The following is a 20,549-nucleotide window of genomic DNA, read 5'->3' on the forward strand; positions in this document are numbered from 1 at the left end:
TGAGTGCCTTCAGAAACATGTTTTGTAGAAAACATCTGCAGACACTGTAGGATGTCGTTTGTCTAAAGCAGTGGCACCACACAGACAAAGACCAAAATCTGTGCCGTTTGTTTTTTACTAAGTGCTATGTTATCTACTTGTGTATGTCTTGTTCTGCATTGCTATTGGGATGAGACTGCATGATGAGAGGCATTGTTCATCTCAATTTAAAACAGCAAATGAAGAAAATTAAGCTGCATTTTTAGACACAAGGGGTTCAAGTGTGTACATTCAAATCTACAGAGTTCATTTAAAGAGCTCACTTTCGTAAAATTCAAACCCAGATATCTCAGAAAGAGACACAGAGGTGGCTTCCATTAAATCTCTTAAACTATACATATCAGTTATATAAAGTTAAGTCACATAGAAATCTTTTTATATATTAAACTTTCAATTACTTAGTTTTAATTTATTTTCTATATTGACAGAATTTAGGACTTAGAAACAATAACTTCCATCCTAATCAGACTTACTTGAAGTTCCTAGTTTGAGCCGGCAAGTAGAGCTCTGGCTATTCTGGATTTTTAGACATGGCCCTTTAATTATGTTGAGACCCAGACTGAATTCACTAGACTCTGGGCAAATAGTAAACACTAACCTTACATGAAAATAACTGTAACTCTTAAAAGAATATTTTGCCAATGGCAGCTCAAAAAATTAACTCTATTCAATCAGTTGTAGTTGATTTGGTGTGCAGAATGTATTTAGTTACATTGTATGCCTCCTGTGTCATGATATTCCATGTTTATCAGAAATACACAGCTAAAAGGAATATAAATTTCCAGTATAGTGAAGACCAGGAATTAATTCAACATACTGCTTCTCAATATAGAAGTAATAATGTATATTCTCTGCGAATTTGTATTTTTATGAAGACAGAAAAGGCAAATTTATTTGCCTTCCCCACCAAACATATATGGATATCCCTAGAAGGTCATTTAAAATAACTACTCAAAAGTTGTTCATAACAAACAGATGGCACTGGAAAGAAAATCCATGTATGAAATGCAAGAAATCTTTTTTACAATTGGGCAAATCATTATAAATAGAACTGTGGGACTGAATCCTAATTTATTCCATATTATGATCATTTTAATGACTTGCTGCTAGGTATATGAGTACTTAACACCTTCCGTGGAGTACAACACGTCTATGCAATAGGGAATTGTTTATTAATTATTCCAACACAAAGGCAAAGTGAAATCTGGAGTCAGTAAGAGATTTTTGCATACAATAGAATATGCATTTGTAAGAAATATTTCTTTTTTATGTCCTAAAAGGGGACAAAAAATGTGTGCTACACTTTCTGCAGTTCAACACGTTATCTGAAAACTGATCTTGTGCTGCATATTTACATAAGACAACTAAAAAATATGGAAAATAGTGTTGTACACATAAGACAAACACAGTCTGTATACATCCCTCCAGCCTGTGGCTCCCTGCCAACTTGCTTGCAACATTAGAGGACAGGAAGGGACTTGACTCACTCTAACAATAAACCGGCTGTAGCAGCCCAGCAATATTCATCTGGAAATGGATAGCCATTGTTTGTGGCCATGTGCTAATCTGATTGAAAGCACACGTCCAGGATTCTGCATTATTTGTGCAGAGCAGACCGTGAGCCATTTCAGGTCTGTGCCAAACTCGTAACCCACTCCTGTTTCAAAGGATTTACATGCAGAGAGAGTACTGTATAAACCCGTGTGACACAGGAAAGCTACAGAAAGGAATTGACGATGCTGGTATGTGTAAGGGTACAGCAGATTTTGAAAGAAGGCAAAAGGGAAGTTTCACTACATAACAAACTGTTCCACAGAGAGGTGCCTTGGACAGATACAACATTAGGGTGAGCAGATACAAAGACAAAGGAGTGCTGGCAGTGAGGTTATTTACTAGCTAAGAAATCGCTTCATACTGATGTGCTGACCAGATGCATCTGATGTCTGAGGCCACGCAACAAAAGAAAGGTGGCAGCGCATCGGTATGAGAGATAGTCCTATCTGAATATGAGTCTTCTGAGTCTCCTACTCAGAGTATGAGATATGACAGGGTGGTTAGCAGGAGACGGCATTGCTACCTAATTATCTGTGCTTATGTTGCTTTTGTTGACCGCGTCCCCCGGCAGGGTGGCAGCTGTGGAGCCACAAAGGCTGAGTGCCCTGCATGACCTCTCTATCTGCTCTTGATAACTCTCCTGAGCTACTTCAAGGTCATAACTTCAGGGCATTCAAAGACTGGATCCAGCCTTTGCAGTATGAACCATGTCTAGTTACAAGCAACCTCCTAAACTCCTGTCCTGTAACACGTTACTGTTCTTATTCATTAAGTGGTAAGTGAAGAGAAATTACCTTATGTCCAAGATGATAGTTTGTTAGCTCTTGATGCGTAAGCTCCCAAGGACCTTAATAGAACTAACAGCAAGTTGTGGAGACATGAATCCTGCCTCTCTACATAGATCGGGTTGTATTAATGTTTTCTTTACTTTACCTCTGCTAGAGACAACTACTAGCAGAGATGACCAATTTGCTTATGAAATATTACACCACTCTGTATAATTAAGGGTGGCAAAATCTAGCACAAGACTATACTGCACAAGACAATTTAAAGAACTGAAAATAGATGCCTGTGTTGGTTTTAGTGGAAGAAGTAAGCTCAAAGAGTCATCTGGACATCTTCATTCCCAGTGGCCTTCCTTGGAGTGAAGAGTCTTGCTTACAGGGTCTGTTCTTCACGTAGTGTCTTGCAAATATAAATGGCTCAAATACAGAAGTAAAATAACCTTGTTAGAGGACACGCACTTTTAGAGAAGAACTTGCTGACATCTCTGTCTTCCTATATGACAGGATTTTTGAAAAGTAATTTTCTTTCAAAAGATATTATGTCACCTAATTTGTTCCACGGTCCTTGGCTGCACAGAAGGATATCTAAAGCTGCATTGAAACCACACACTTCCTGTTGAAATTATTTGCCAACCCTGGATGAGTTTTTATGGTCTACCTTAGTTCAAGTTTTAAAAACTTGTTTTGTCATGTTTCCACAATGCCAACACGACATATGGATAGGAATTTCTTCTGATATGTATATATATGTAAAATATATTTTCTTCTAATATGTGAGAAATGCAATCACTCAAAAGAAAGTGGATGTTGGATAAACAAAGAGCGAGAATTTACAGTTACCAGCAGAGAGCATTAGGCAATTCCCCTTCTCAGTGACTCAGTGTAATTTTATCTTTCACTGTTCCTTCGTCGTGTTCCTCAAGCTTCCTCACTGTATTTCATAATTTCACCATTACTGCATGACATTGACTGGAAGACGCACAACTCTGCTGTGCAACAGCAAAACCTGGGACCTTTTAGTAAAAAGTACAAATATTGTCTAAGCAATATGTAAGTGCTAAGTTAAACGTACATTTTTGATATCTAAATGAAGAAGATCACATACAAACCGGAAGACTTTTTTTTTTAATCTTTCTCATATGTTGATATACATATAAATCCATTTGTGTATGTCTGTGTGTTTACATTGTTGTGTCTTTCATGTGTACTTCTGTTCTGCAATTCATGCATGTTTTTTGTGAGCCTTTGAGTTGTGTTTTCGATTCTGACACCCAAGTGTAAAAGGTTTTAATGTTTGCATTGAAATCTGTTTTACATGCCTTCTGAAAAGAAAGAGCTATTTAATCTGAGCACAGAAACAGTGTTTGAAAAAGCAGACTTAGTTTTCTTTGGAAATAATGAATAACCCAGTTAAATAGGGATTCAAACTAGACTAAAAGGAGCATTTTTGTACTCTCATTTTATCTGCAAATTATTGAAGATTGACCTTGAAATTGAAAACAGAAATAAAGAAAAAAAATTAAGCATCTGTTTGCTACTGTATATATTTTCCATTCCTATGTTTGCTGTTGATTTATCTTTAAGACTGAGAGGGTGTAATGAATGGTTCCCACTGCCTGTCTATATGGAATCAGAGTATTTCTGTATCTGATCTTCTCAGGCTGTGGCTCATGGACTGTGGCCACATCAAAGAAACTAAACTACGTGTATTCCCCATAAGAAATTGCTATATTTGCCAAAGAGGACTTTCAAGGTCACAAATGAGAGGAATTGCAATTCTGTAATTATAAATGGGAGAGAGCTGGTGGTTACTGTAATGGCAAAAGTGGGAGACATTGGGAATCTGAGACATCTCCTTTAGTAAGACACCATATTAGAGCTCTGAGCTGGCTCCATGAATAAGAAACGCGGTGCACACTGAGGTGATCCTTCCACACAGCCTCAAGCAGGCCTCTGCTAAGGTACTCAGCCCTGTTCCAAGCACCTCACTGTCAGAAAGTTGCAAAGAGCAAGAGCAATTGTGGGTCTAGAAGGCAACGTCTACTGGGAAAGACCAAAGGAAGTGTGCTGGCTTAGTGCAGAAATGAGCGCACTGATGGAAGCATCCGTGTCTCTCTTCTTTATGTTGATTGGGAAGGAGAAATGGATTTACGGGGAAGTTGGAAAAAATTGACGTTAGAAAATAACAAACTTTAAGGATAAATAAGTGTATGACAGCACATCTAGGCAAGTTTGCTAAGAAAACAGTAGGTATTACCTGTCTTGTGGTGCAGGGACAACTGATTCTCCATTTCACATGATTGCTCTATCACAACCCATGGAAACCCCAGCTCTACTAAATATTCCAGAACCCTGAAGTTATCTTTTTTTTTTGTTCTCCAGGTAGGTCTTCCCTGAGACAACTTATGAATAAAAGAGGCATTTGTCACACAACATTAATTTTGCACTGGTCGGAGCTGATCCAATTACGATGACTGTGAGAAACAGGGATGACACGCTCATGTTGGGCACGACGTGCTCATGTAATTAAAGCCCCACTTCTCCTTGGGTTGTAATGATAGCTATTTGTCCCTCTCCCTCTCTTGTCATTTTTACCAGTTACGCTCCAAAGATTCATTACCAAGATTGCTGTCTAAGAAGAAAGAATGAGAGTCCCTGTCCCACTGGACACAATGTTTGCTGAGACAAGACATGGGATGGGAGTACGATCAACAGTAAAAAATAAATAAATAAAATAAAAAATGGATAAGGATTAGGATGATTCTGTTAGTTAGCCAATTAGAAGTGTTCTACTGATGAGGAATGTTTCAAAATCTTGGAGAAAGCCTATGGCGTGGCAACAGATGGAGAAGGTGTATATAGAAACATGCAGAAAGGGCAGCTTTACTTGTGACTCATGGGAAACAGTCCAGTGCTCAGCTAACACCCAAAGGAATTGCAACAGGACCTGCTATATTCATCAGAAAAGCATTTTCAGAAATGCTAGTCAAAAACAAAGTGGGATAACCTATGAGTCAAGTCCCAGTTCAGGCTTCAGGATGAAGCTACGTTGCCTTCTTCCTGCAGAAGAAGCCAAGCATTTCTGATGTGTTTGATATGGCTCTATCCTCCTCTTCTTGCAGAAAAGATTAAGAACCTTTTGATGTGTTTGACCCTCCTAGGACGTGCGAAAATAAGTGTGCAATGAGCAAATCCTACCAGTCAGCCAAATGTGAGGTGAAGATTAAAAAAGCACATGAGAGACAGCAAGAATTGGATTCTGCTCAGAGACCATGCCACTATATACAGGTACAAAATGTTCTTTTTTGTACGTATGCCAGTGACGTACCAACATATATTGTGACATGAGTGAGGACTGTGCATTTGGGTCCACAATAAGAGATTTCTGAGTTTTCTGATATATTGAAATTAATAATAATAAAGAAATCATGATGAATTTTAGGCAGCACCTGTCCAAGGATTAAAAAACCCCCAGTAGTGTGGGCAGAACAGCAGCCAAGTGCAAGGCAGAAGAAGCAGCGTAGTGCAGTTGCATGGCCCAGGCTAGCAGCACAGCCTTCAGCTGCTCATCAAGCAGAGCTGTGCTCCCAAGACTCTGCCAGCAAAGGATTAGCAGCCAGCGGGCTGGCTCGCGCCAAGAGGAACATCAGAGGGTGGGGGAGAGCAGAAGGGATGTGGTCCGCTGCTCTTGATGATTCGATGCAGGTGCTGTAAATGTATGAGGGAAATACAATACATAGGTAATAAAATACACTTGCTCCTGGCTGATTTGGAAAACAGAGATTAGAGAAAATAGCTGCTGCATTGTTTAACCTGTGCAATAGAAATTAACTCATGCCTTTTAAATGTAAAACTTCTTTTTCCCCAAGTCTTTCCACTTAAAATAAATAATTTTCTCCTAAAGTCAGAAGGGGTTACTCTTGCTGAAGTATCACCCCTACCTAATCATCTATGCCTAGGGAGTTCTTTGACAAGCAGCTTGTTCTTCCTTGATTCCTGGCCAAGATGCTGACACAGCAACTAGTTTGTTTCCTATTGAAAAGGAAGAATGGCACAAAGGAACAGCTTTCAGATGAGCCAAAAAGCAAGAGAGTTTGGGGGTAGAAGGCAGTGAGCAGCGGGCACTTGTGGGCGAGACGGGCACTGCTGCCCCTGTGCTTCAGGGAGCTATCGCCCCACAGGGGTGTAAGAGGCTCGACACCACCCACCAAAACTGCTGAGGGCTAGCTGTAGTCTGGCCTGTCAGAGCATTTCTAAAACTGAAGTTTATGAGGTGTTACGTGATGTACACCCCTGTGTAAACAATTTCAACACAGCACGCTTGTACTCCACAGTGATGCAAATTTACCCTCGTACTTTGAGGAACTCGATACTCTGCAATGTTTCAAAATCAAACTTCCAGTGTCCCCAGGCTGAGCATCCCACATTGCAATCATGCCTTCTGCAGTGTCTCCTTTCCAGATTTTCTCAGAGAAGGATGTGGGATAGGTACCAGAAACGAATGAGGTTTGGTGGAAGAAGATGCAGAGATGCAAGACCTCTTGCTCTGTCCCATCATCATCCCAAGTTTTTCAAATCCTATAGTTTGGTTTTCCATATTTTCTTCAGACATCCTCAGAGTGTTATTAAGAGTTAAAAGCCATTCTCCTGCTCACGAATAAACAAATTCCAAAGCTGGCTCATTAATGTAGGATAAAAAGTGAGCTGATTCACCAGAAGAGACATTTGTTGACATATACCACTTTAGTAGGATAAAATTCATGTTTATTTGCAACACCTCCTTGCACGGAAGAACTCTGCAAACACTATAAAGTAGGAAAAACCCTATCCTTAATGACAGAATTAGGATGTTTATATGCAAGAAGGGAGAAGGGAGAACATAACATCTTTTATTTTCTTTCTGGAGGACTGAACATCATTTAAGCCCTGAGAGAGGAAAGTGTGATGTCCCTACAAATCTGTCCATATCAAGCTTGCTATAATGTTTGAGAGAAGCCATTTTAGGTTGCTGAGGGTGGCTGCTTAGGGAAAAATAGGGCTGAAGGAGAAACAATGAGAGTGGTGTCACGGGTCAGGACTAAGCTGTGCTGCCAGTTGTATTAATTAGCTTTGCTTGCACACTCTTGCATTATAATCAGTATTATTTAGCTTTAATTTAATTTCCATTAACCTTTGCAAAACAACCACATACTTGGATAAGGGCAAAAATGTCTGGGGCATTACTGCATGTGTAGAAATTACAATTTGTTCACAGTCAAAATCAGTTTGGGAAAAGGGCCCTCAGGTAATCAGCAGCCTGTTATTGATCAGCTATCATAAGCTGTCACATGCAAAACTCACAAAAATATTTACAGTTGTATCTGCTCTTACCAGAAAGTAAAACTTTGGGATTTGCTCATGCAAGGCAGGTAGACTTTTCCAGGTCTATCTCCTTAATATTCAGTTTGCTCACTCAAGGGATGAAGGGCTGATTCGATTCTAAAACAACAAGGGAAGAATCTCATCAATGGCCCCAGACCAGCCCTGCTGCAGTGCTGTGGTATCTACTTGTCCTCAGATTAGCTCCCCACCAAACCAGTTTTAGTATTAATGTGCCTTAACTTTTGCAGCACGTGAGTCTATGCATTATTAGCATGTAGAGAGCATAGTTGTGCACAGTTCAGATGTGGACTTGGAGAAGCAAAGCACACGATCAAAGCTGCCAAGCACAGGAGCAAAGTTATTTCTCATTGATTCACTGTCCGGCTGCAAGCCTGCACAAGTAGTATCATAACCTCTGGGAACTGCTGGGATGCAGGGAGTTAACCATTAGTGGATAGATACAGTGTTCTACGCAAATGACATTCATCATCCGTGTTTCTAATTCAAAACCACCTTTCAGGTGAAATACATGTTTAAATTAATTGGCTGAGACAAGTACTTTACACCCACCTCTGGAATGCAGTGCCTTACTGCTCTGGGATTCCACACCTAGCACATTGGGATTTTCTGCCCCTTGACTTTGGTTGATATTGCGGCCATCTTTTGACACTGTAAAATAACAATTAATAAATGCAGTGGATTATCTTCTAGAATATATCCTGGGCTGCATTTTCCAGCAGGCATGCTGTCATCGCTTCTTATCTGTCTGGGCGCTGTGTTTCCTTACCACACATTAATTACTTGTATCCACGGTAAGAAAGCAGCTTCTTAAGCCTGTGCTCGGCAGGTATTTTTCAATTCCCTCTCATAAACATCTCATATTACAAATGCATTTTTATCACAGGGTGAATCTATGCTGCTAAATCACTTAGCTCCAGTACTTGCTCCTCGATCCCAGTCCCAGACCATCTGCACCTCACATATGCACACACGCGTGCTGACTCCCGGTGAACACTGGAACAAAACAGATAGCTCCCCCTGCAATAAATCAGGGCTTTGGCCTGGAGAAGGGCTGTCCTTGGAGCTGCCCTTGCAGGTGATAGGGGTTATGCTGCGTCTGTCTCCATCTGCCCTCAGAGACCTCTTCCACCCCACAGTCCTCCCAGCCTGGCACGCCCATGGATGCTCTTGCGTTGTGCCCCAGGGCATGTCTCATGGACCATCAGCAGCGTGTTACAAACAGCTCCTGTAAGCTGCAGAGCAATCCCTTAATTACTCTGGGAAAGAGCCAGCCTGAGAAAAGGCATGCCCAATTTACCAGTGTGCGCGTTGCTCTGGTATAAGCAGACTTCGGCCTACTACAAAGCTCTGATGTGGAAGCCCACACACATCAGGAGGACACTCTCTGGTTGTCCCAGGAGCATGCAGAGACCAAGCAGAAGAGGGACTGAAAGTCTTAGGAAGCTTGCTCAGGCCCCCTCATACTGATGACCTAGGAAAAGGCTTCAGTGCAACCTCAGAAATATCATTGATGTTTGCAACTTGTTGATTGAAAATTCCAGTACAACAGTCAACCAGGTTGGTAACTTTTCATTTCTGGCTAATCTAAGGTTAACACTAGTGGTTTCTGGGCTTTCAAAGCAAATCTAATTTAACAGCTAGGTGTTAACAGCTACCACTCAGAGGAAACAGTTTCACTCACCTATGATACCCATTCCTCCAACACTGGTCCTGTGCGCAGCATCTCACAGCTGTTGGCTTGACCATTATTTGTTTTCCCACATTTGTTTTTTGCTTTTTTCACACATTATGAAAACCTGTTCCTATCAGCTTTGCCCTTGTAGCTTCTTGGCAAATGCCATTTTGGTAGTCCAACAGCAGCCCAAGCCCTTGGTTTTTAAGTCTCTAGCCTCCTTCTACAGGCAGAGCAACTCCACACACAATTCTTCATTTCTCATAGCTCAGCATTTGTTTCATGCACGTATCTCATTGCAATACACCACTCTTCCCACTTTCACATGCTTCTGTCCACCTATACACCCAGCCCATGGATGCCGTAGACTCGGCTTCTGTGTGCTCTTTGCCAAGTTACGAGTGCTATCTTTCTGCATCTCTAGGTAAAATCAACTGTTATTCTTTAAACGAGACCATGGGACCATGCTGAGTGCACCGTGGTCCTGTGTGATTACTGCAGGCTTGTGCCTACAAAGGGCTGTTTGCAGAAATGCCACAGGGCTCTCAGAAGGGCTCTCTGTGTTCTCCATCGGTGTCTGTACTGAATTTTACCTTTCAGTCCTCAAAGACTGGGTACTAGACTAAACAATCAGTGCAATTTATAGGACCTAAAGAAACACATTTGATATATGCACAGACAAGAATTTATTGCTAGGCTAATAAAAAAGTTAACTGTCCAATAAAAGAATTACTATCAGTCTGGTTATAAAATGAAATACTAATAAAGATAGTCCAAATTGTTCAGTTGCTACAGCTGTAAGGCTTCAGCTAAACCTTCTACATGCTGTTCAGCACCCACCCGGCTGTCTGGTGCTGTGCTCATCCTGCCCTGCCCCTCTGCATCAGGGCAGCAGCCTGCTCCAAGGTAGAAGCAGGGAGTTACAGCCCCTGGGGAATATGAGCTTCGTGTCCATAGTTTTTCACCTCATCTCCTCCAGGAATATGAGCTCAATGCTGAGGGGCTTCTTCATCGCTCTGGGTCTGTTTGGAGTCATTTTTATGTGGTTTCTAATGCACTCTGCTTACTTGCACTGTCCCCGTTGGTTTAAAACTCCACACTATATCTGAATTTGCTATATATAGTATTATTTATTTATGCTGGAGGCTCCTTTTTTTGCTCTCTTTGTTACTCCTAAAACAGGTTTAACCTAATTCACAGGCTTGTTTTCCTTTAGTGACAAATAGCTGACCAACAAATGTGTGATTTGTGCTTACAGTCGTTGTGCCTCTACCATCAGTCTGCACTTGCACTTGGAAGGCCTCTACTGTCATCCTGTGCTTGTACTTTCAGGGTCTCCTGTTACAACCCCCTGTTTTCCCTCAATCACCATAGAGCTGTAGCTTCCTGATAACCTAACGAATGCTTATTAGCACACTCTAGTCACACGTACATCCTTGTTTTAGAGTCAATTCTGTCACTTTACAAAAAGAATAACCCTTCAGAAAGCACGCATTCAAGCACATGCACAAACACAATATTTTGTTTCTGGTTACTAGTTATGGCAACGTCACCAGTAAATTGTCAATTTGTAAACAAACCCAGTACACTTAAGGATAAGCAATCTAGACTATGGCTTCAGAAACTTCCACAGTGATCATACTTATGTGGACATAAATTGGTGGTCTTATATGTGATAAAGTTTCAGAACACATCCCTGTGCGATGGGCTTCTGCTAGCTGCCTTCATCAGCTGTTGGATATGGCCCCATATATAGGAATCTGGTGTCCAGTCCTGGTCATCCTGGTCCCGCCAGGGACACTGCTATCCCAGTCACAAATTTTTTTCTGAACTACAGAGAAACTGGCAGGGATACCTCGTGAGTCCCCAGTGAAAGTTATCATAGAAACATAGAACAGTTTGGGATGGAAGGGACCTTAAGGATCATCAGATTCCTGAATCTAATCAGCTAAACTTCCTGAACCTGAACTGATGATTCACATTTTTGGCAAAAGCCTGCCCATATGCTGACTTCTCTAGGATGGATGGCTGTTCTACTTGCCAAATGTCTACTCACTCTCATATTTTCAGGTCTTTGGGGGAGACTTCATTCAAGAGTAGGAGTGAGATGTGGCAGTGGCAGTCACTAAAAAGCAGTCCCAATGGCACAACAGCAGCAATGGTGGGCAGCATGTTCTTGCAGTAAGTGGCTATCAGCATGGGGAGCATGCAGACAACTTTTGTGGAATCTGCTGGAGCAGTCGTGTGCCTTACATGAGACAGGAAAGTGTCAGACTTCCAGAAAAGGCCAAGGGATGAGATGGTGGAAAGCCTGCTAAATGTGGACCAAATCAACCTCCAAGGCTGTGCAGTGAGGATGCAGTGGGCCTGCTCTAGGAGGGACCTGCTCTAGGAGGGACCAACCTTGACATTTTGAAGATAAACTACAACAGGGCTGATGCCTTCAGAAACAGAGATGTCAGCTCTCCATAGCTGAATTTGGAACTAGATATGATATTCCTCACATGAAAGGCAATGTTCTTCATTTATCTCTGGTCTTATAAATTTGTAGTCTGGGTTATTTTTAATTGTATATCTGGAAAGGGTCAGGTTGGATGGGGCTTTGAGTAATCTGGTCTAGAGGAAGGCGTCCCTGCCTAAGGGTTTGAATTAGATGAGTTTTAAGATCCCTTCCAACCCAAACCATTCCGTGATTCTATGAAAAATCAAGAAAATAATCCTTCCAGAAATGACCATGTGTTACACCTTTTTGATCAAAGTGACTAGCATAGGTCATGTTCTTGGATTTAGAAGGAGAACTTGATCACAGAGCCAGATATCTCTGATGTGGCTCTGTTTATTTATAGAGATGACATGAGGTCCTGTTGCCCTGGCCACAGCAGGATGCAAGCAATAAGTTAATTCCTGTAACATCTCCAGGCTCTTCTGTGACCAACGTTTGCTGAAAAGTTTTCTCTCAGTTCTTTCTCCCAGTCATGTTAGCACTGCCTCTCTGACTCAACATCCTTCAAGTTAAGCATGTCTCATGACAGAAGCATCATCCAGGCTCACAGTAAAGTCCCTACATCCTCCTTAGAAGATCCTGCTGCGATTTGAAATCCTCCTTTTTCATACATTAGACAACCCTCCACTGATGGTTTAAGCAATGAGAAATTACCCTGGGAATGGTCAGTTACCCTGTCTGAGATGAGAAGTCACTCATTGAGGGCTGAAGTGTGGTAACTTCTCAGATCTCCTCAGAGCCACTTGTGGTTACCACTTGTTAGACTAACTGAGAAGTCTTCTTCACCATCTCTAGCACATTGTGTTCACTGTCATCTGGATAAATAAGTGAGGGCTTTTATTTTGGATGCTTCTGAAGCAGGTGGAAAGCTGCTCTCTAAGAGGAGATACTGCTGGTTCCTAAGCACTTCATTTACCACCACCTTTTGGGACTCCCCAGTGGTAAATTAATGATCTTTTCTTATTAGCCCAGGACATCCTGACCTGTCTGCTCAGTTCTGTGAACTGCTTCTCTTTGAATTCAGATGGCATTTACCCCACATACTTTAACAGGCAGCGCTGAATTCTTAAATAAATTTCTGTTCTCTCAAAAACTTGTTGGAGATATGCTTGAGCAAGCCCAAGTGACCAGCTTTTTGGCAATAAATACATGTATCTTGACACTGCTCTCGGGCTGCCTGTCAGACTCCCAGAAAAGTAATCACATTTTCTACTCCAGCTGGGTATTTGGAATGTCTCTGAGGTTGAAATAATGATCTCCTTCTTCACATGGCAGACAGGCTCAAGCTTTGCTTAGCCATACCAGTGCAATTTAGCATAAATTGTTTCTACCCTACCATTTTCTCCCATATATCAAAAAAATCAGTTGAAAACTCAGTGGGGACAGGCCTACACGGCATCTTTCTCCCTTCACTGACTGACTGCTTTGGTTGCACCTATCAGAGGTAAGTTTTTATTCAAGTGACACTAATTTTCACTTACACTGAGACCATTGCACACCATACTGCCTACTTTGGTACCATAAAGGCTTTAAAATGAGTATATACTTCATACACATGAAGTTTATACTTTATACACTTTATATAGCCAGTGTTGTAAAAGGTGACTTGACTGTGGGCGAAAATCAGTAGTTTTGTATTTATTCCATAGCTTTTGTTTATATAATTTTATACAGTATAAAAATAAATTATTTTTGTGCTTGTTTACAAGTAAAAGCTCTCCCTTTCTTCATTCACTCAATTTGTATTTTGCTGCTGCTGTTCTACCACAATAGCCTATAATCCTGAAGAAACCATGCTGGTTTACTGTGAATTAGTATGAAGGTAGAAAGCTCCAGTAAGCAGATTTCGCTTCCCTTCCCTTCCCTTCCCTTCCCTTCCCTTCCCTTCCCTTCCCTTCCCTTCCCTTCCCTTCCCTTCCCTTCCCTTCCCTTCCCTTCCCTTCCCTTCCCTTCCCTTCCCTTCCCTTCCCTTCCCTTCCCTTCCCTTCCCTTCCCTTCCCTTCCCTTCCCTTCCCTTGTTCCAGAGCAGACAGTAGCTTTAAGTTCTTCCCAATCAGTAGAAATCACAGAATTCTTTCCTGGCTTTTGACAGTTTCACTCACACAATTCCCGTGGAGCTACAACAAAAGCTTAGCTGAACTGTTTTCTTTACTCCCAGGAATGTAGAAATCTTGCATTTGTTAGTGGTTGAAGGCATAACGCAATGGAACTGGCAGAGATGCAGAAACAGGTATCTTGCCAAAACACGTACAGAGAGGAAAATCGAAAGAGGGAAACATATGAATTATGGAATTATGGAAATGTCAGCCCACTGGATTAAATTCTAATGCTGGTTATATCAGTGTAAATCAATGAATACATTATAACTTTTGATATGATAACAGAAATTGTTCTTTGTCTATAATTGTTCTATTTTTAATAGATTTTTAATATATGTCTATAATTGTTCTATTTTTAATATAAATTACTCTGTGGCATTTGCTTATGTGAGTTTTTTACATGACTGTTGCTTCACCTGAGTTTTGCAAAAGAAGGTGAATTACTTTGGTGCAAAGTATAATGAGGCACATGTTAGGATAATGCAAGTGCAAATAGGAAAGTAGAAACAAAACATTATCTTCTTCTGTTATTAGTGATCTGAATTTATTTTCTGTCCTTTTGTTCAGGAGCAAATTACTGCTCTTGAGCGGTGAAGCTCCTAAATATTTCTTTTCAGTTCTTAATCAATGCTGGCTGTTATGACATTTGAAGAGAGAGTAAAGCTGGATTTATGCACCAAAGGACCAGACCGAAAAATCATAGATACATTACTCCAATTGCATTTCCAGCAGAAATTGAGTTGGGCGAGTTAAACTGAACGTGGTCTCGTCTATCCATTTTGTTTTATAGGCATTTTGAAAAGGACCCAGGAGCTGCCTTACGGCACTTTTGGTGTGGAATTTCCATTATCTTTCTGGCCTCTGTGAACAGTGCTGCTCCTTGGATATCCCTGCTCCCCTTTTTAAAGACTTGGACTGCTGGGTTGGCCTAATCCCTTGAGTGCTGTCAGCATCTTTAGGGCTATATCAGCAAACAGCCTGATCAGCCTCTCCATATAGGTTGTTTTGCTTTTTTCCACTTTTCGCTCTGAAAGTTACCAGAGTTGGGTCAGACACAGAACCTCATCACAGACTTAGCCCTAATGCAATCACAAAAATAATGTTCTAGGAGAATCTGCACTTCCAGTGTATCATGCACTTCTTCCATATCATGATACCACTTGAACCTCTCAGATGATCCTTGAACTGCTTGAAATTTTGAGTAAAGGATCATAGCACGGGGTGACCATTGGCGGTGGCACATGGTGACTCACCATGTCATTTGTGCTCAAATAGGCCAGCATAGCTATAGCGGGAACTGACAGCAGTGCAAGACCTAAATAAAGGCTCTGAGGCAGAGTTGCAAGACAGTTAATACCAATAATGAACACTTAGCTATTAATAAGGTGTTGTCCTCTGCTCTTGGGAGGATCTGAACTGTATGTTCTGTTGACAGACAGGGACATCACACCGATGTCCATGAGTGCCTTCACAGAAGGAAACATGGGCATCCCTATCATTCAAGGGCAGTTTGGGTCCTCTGTGGACAAAGACAGCCATGATGATAAGGCTGCTGTCAGCAAGAAAGGCAAGAGAAGTCTCCTGTAATTCCTAAATTTCTCTTTGTTTCTTCTTTTTTTTTTTTGAAGTTTCTTCTTTCACAGATGCTATTTAGGATCCAGGAGATGATGGTATGAGTGATCTCCATTTTTTCCCTTGCGAGAGGGAAAGCTTTATAGATAATTCTGAGCCATTTTTCCACTTTTTTTTTTTTTTTTTTTTTTTTTTTTTCCAAGATCACAGGCCTTCATGAACTAGTGCTCAGAGAAGAGGAGATTAGGATACCTGTGTCATGGGCATGCATAAATCCTACTTTGCATCTCAGGATTGTTGTTTGTTTGTTTGTTTCCTGATGGTCTATATGCTACATTTTTGCTTTGTTTTGCCATTCTGGATGCATCACAAGATCCTTCGCTTAGCCCAGAGCTGAGCTTTGTATGTTCCATCCCCAACCAGCAAGCAAACTCTTGCCCAGACTCCGGTGTCTGCCCTGCTCAGAGAAGAAGGCCTCCTGGCCTTTCTCTTCTGCTTCTGATCCCTCTGCTTCAGAGAAGCCCGAGCCCTGTCCCTTCACCCTTTCCTTCTGATCTTCCCTCTTTATTTGATGCTTTACTTTTTGGCTTTTGGCCTCCTCCTACCTCTTGAAGTTGAGCATATCCAGTTACACAGCAGCAAAGTCCCAGGAAGAAAATGAAGGTACAAACATGGAACCAAGTACACTTTGTTACAAAAATAATGTAAAAATACATAACTAAGTAGTGGTTAGCCTCTTCTCAGACTCACCTTTTCTCAAATCAGCTGTCAGTCATAGCTGTCAATATCAGAGAATGGCTGAATTACCTCATATGCCAGGTGGGAAGACAAATGTTAATGTTAACTAAGTATGTTCAAGCAGCTGTACTTTTGTGTTTAGAATCAACTAATGAATCAATATTTGTTTTTCCTGTTCAAGATTTACTAAGGTTATTACTATCACATCCTAGGGCCTTTATTTTCTCATTCATTATTGGCTTTGTCTATTTTTTTTTTTTGTCTGAGGATATTTCACATTTCCTTTTTCTGTCATAATTTGCATTTGAAATGATTTCACACTCCCAGAGTTGGCTCTACAACCTTTTTGACTACAAACTGTTGGATGGAAAGGCTTCATTTCTAGACATTGACTAATGATATAGTGGTTGATCCCAAACAGCAACGATGAAAAGACGCAGAAGGAGACTGAGAAAATGAGGTTTATATAATTTGTAAGTGTTAACAGTGGCCAGCACTATCTCCCACAACACAGTACAACTGGTTCCATAAGTATATTTTGCAAATCCTACTTTAGAGCAGTAACGCTGACACAAGTCCTGGAGTGCACCAGATTTTATTAACCCAACGAATTAGTTGTTATGTGGTTACATTTTCCCTAAGATCTAAAGTGTGACTCATTTTTGTGTTCTGCATTGATCTCAGGCAGAACTGTATGTCTCAGCTGAAAATATACTTAGCATTCTGCATGTTGTTTCAATTTTGTAATAGCTCAGAAGCACCTGTGGAAAAGCACATCCATTTGTTATTTCTGAGTATTAAAGATTCAAATAATTTAATTGTTATAAATAGATCTGAACAGTGACAGAAAACAACAGATTTTGACAGAAAACCACTTGCTGTTCTATACATAAAGATGATGGATACAGTGACCACTGTACTTTCTACCTAATTCTTATACATTATTTATAGCTTTACTCTACAGAATTTCAAAGAAACACTATTAAAAATAAATATTAGATTGTGAACCAATGAAAACAAACAAAAAATATACTTCCTATCTGAATTTCTTCCTTCATAGTTAACCAGATAGTCAATGCACCACTCCAGAAACCTAACTGGGAGATGTCAGAAAACCTGTATTTACAGACAGGTTTTTAATATTATTTTTATAGGTTAGTCTGCTACGTAGTTCCTTAGAACATAGGAAGTCACTGAAGAATTGTGTGGCTATGATGGGAAGACAATATGCATTAGCTGGGTATGGGATAGGTTTAATTACCAATACCCTGGCATTATGCTGTGGATGGTTCCTACTTTGCTTTTAACATGCTGATCAGTACCTTCGGAATCACCTTGTAGCAGTTAGTGCCTGAACTCCAAAAACTCATTTTGTTGTATCTCTGGCTTTTTCTTATTTCAAAAAATATCTTTAACTACCAACTTAAAAAGCAGCATTTGAAATCTGCGTGAAGTCAATTCTCCTTTGATGTTTGCACATCATATAAATAGGAACAGCTCAGCTCAAGTTAATAATAGAATCACAGAATGGTTTGGGTTGGAAAGGACCTTAAAGATCATCTAATTCCAGCCCCCTGCCATGGGCAGGGACACCTTCCCCCAGCCCAGGTTGCCAAAAGCCCCATCCAACCTGGCCTTGAGCACCTCCAGGGATGGGGCATCCACAGCTTCTCTGGGCAGCCTGTGCCAGGGCCTCACCACCCTCACAGTGAAGAATTTATTCCAAATACCTAATCTAAATTTACCTTCTTTTAGTTTAAAGCCATCACTCCTTGTCCTGTTATCACTACGCTCCCTGACAGTTCCTCTCCTTAATGCATCATTTTTTTTGAGGAAATAAAGAACAACACTACAGCATACTCTATTAAGTCAGTATTTGCTATTTTGCAGTCAGCATCATTGCTGCCTTGCCTGTCCACTGTGAGCGCTTGGTTCCTATCAGCCCTTTCCATTGGAAATGACTCATGCCCTGTAACACAGATTTCCTTTCCCTCAGCCTTTGTGACATTGTCCAAAGCAAGTACAGAGCCACAGAAAGAACAAGATAAGAGGAGCCCCATTGGGAAAACACCCACTGTCGGTGCTCTTTGTTATTGTCACCCAAGAAGATTGGTTGCAGATTTATTGAGTGAAGTCTGCTAAAAGTCCACAAGGAATGAAATTTCCTTGATCATTCTTAGAAAAATTTACTCTTCAGAGACATATTTCCTGTTAACTTTACATGGTGCTCAGCATCCGAGCCTAGGCGAGGTAACCTGTTGGGAAAGGAATAACATTAGCATAATCACTGTTTTATTAAAGCAACCCCGTGAAGGCACAGTGTTGTCATTTACAGACAAATGAAAGATGAGATCCTTCTATCGTAAAGGAAATCAAGATCTGATGTGTGGCCTGTGTGGGTGCCACAAACCACACAGCCATAATGTTTTCAAGGACTAAAGTCTAAATAGGTCATACTTTGTTTAGGGAAGAAGATGACGTGGACTGCGAGAACCCACCAGGGCAATTAGTACATGGCAATGTAAAACCTTTGGGCTTTCTAAATATACTTCCTTTTCCAGATTTCACTGCTGTTGCAAGGGGTTACAGTTCAAAGGCTTTATGGAAAAAAAAATGTATTATAAAGGTTTAAGCTGACAGAGCTGCATGAGATTGGAGAAGTGCTCAGAAGGCATTAACTGATCAAAGACTGGATTTACTGAAGAACTGCAAAATTACTGCAAAACACCTATGTGCTCTTTCTAAGACCTTCTCATCAGTTTGTGTTGAATTAAAAAGTAAAATTTTGACTTAAAAACACATTCTGTTTATAAACTGAAACATTTAACCTATTACTGTAAATTCATTAGAATAAATTGTCTTAATAATATTGTCTTGTGTTATTTTTTTTTTCATTTCCAGGCACATTTGAGAAAAAGATTTCAATTTTAAGTCTCACAACGGGATTTATTGGTGCCATCTACTGGCTATTTACTCCTTCTAAATTTCACCAAATTATGAATAATGTGTTTTAAATACAGAATAATAAGAACATCATGAACCTTATAACTGAACCAGCCAGCATCAAACTGTGTAACTGGCAAATCTGTAACATTTAAATTATATTAAGTCAAACTTTGGTATAATGTTCCAACAATATAATTCAGTTATGAAGCTCTTAGATGTGCCAACAGGAGAAAACTCAAGCCACTGTACATCTTGGAGCCTTCTTCCCTAGTGCATGAGCACAGGGTGCACTAACGTGTTCACACAGCAAGCAAATGTGGTCACGCTGTTTTTCACCTTTCCAGGAAGGACGTCCACACAAAAAGTTGAAGGAGAAAAGGGTTCTTCAGCTCATAGCCCAGGCAGGCTGTTAACATTTCTGATGAGGATGGGTTCCAGCCAGATGGATGGAGCGTGGGCACTGAGGTGATGGTACGTGAACCAGCGCTGCTGAACACCCTGTGCTGGATGTGTTGAAAGACATCTGAAGATGACCTGAGATTTGAACAAGGCTCTAAATCACTTCGACTTTTTGTAGTGAAAATTGGTATGCTATAATTGTTTGAAGTGGTGCCAGACAAAGGTCAGAAAATTAATATTACATTAACTGAAATGTTAACAATATCTCCAGTGCCAGGTGAGCGAAGTACTTACACATCTGAGTAGTTGCATCCCTAATCAGCAATACATTTGAGTACACGCTTAAAACACTTAATCATACTTAAAAGTGCCTTGCTGGATACCAGTGAGAGTGCTCACATTCCTCACTCTGGTTAGTCGAGACCTTTATATAGCCAGAAACAAATATATTTAGATCACGGCTCTGAGAACCAGCCTCAGGAATAACTTGCTTAGCAACTAGGTTGAGAGGAAGCAAAATATATTAATAGTGTCATTGAAGACAGGGCTCATCCTTCCTTTTCTCTGCCTTTTCCAGCCATCTTAGAAAAACAGGAGAGTCTTTAAGGAAGGAAAACAATGTTATTTAGACATATGTGTGTTTTAGAGATTTAATTTATGTATGCAAATGCATTCTGACAGAAGGAACTAAGGCATCACTTCATATAATGCTATATTTACACAGTGTGACACCAGCAGAGCTAAGGTTGCTGAGCCCTTCCCAATACTTTATTTTCAGATGCTTGTTACTTTCACAAACTTCCATGGTTTGACTGAAATTCCCAAACCTTAGATTTTTTTTCTGTTTCAGCATTTTAAGC

Source organism: Aythya fuligula, chromosome 2, assembly GCF_009819795.1.
Source record: "Aythya fuligula isolate bAytFul2 chromosome 2, bAytFul2.pri, whole genome shotgun sequence".
NCBI classification, from domain to species: Eukaryota; Metazoa; Chordata; class Aves; order Anseriformes; family Anatidae; genus Aythya; species Aythya fuligula.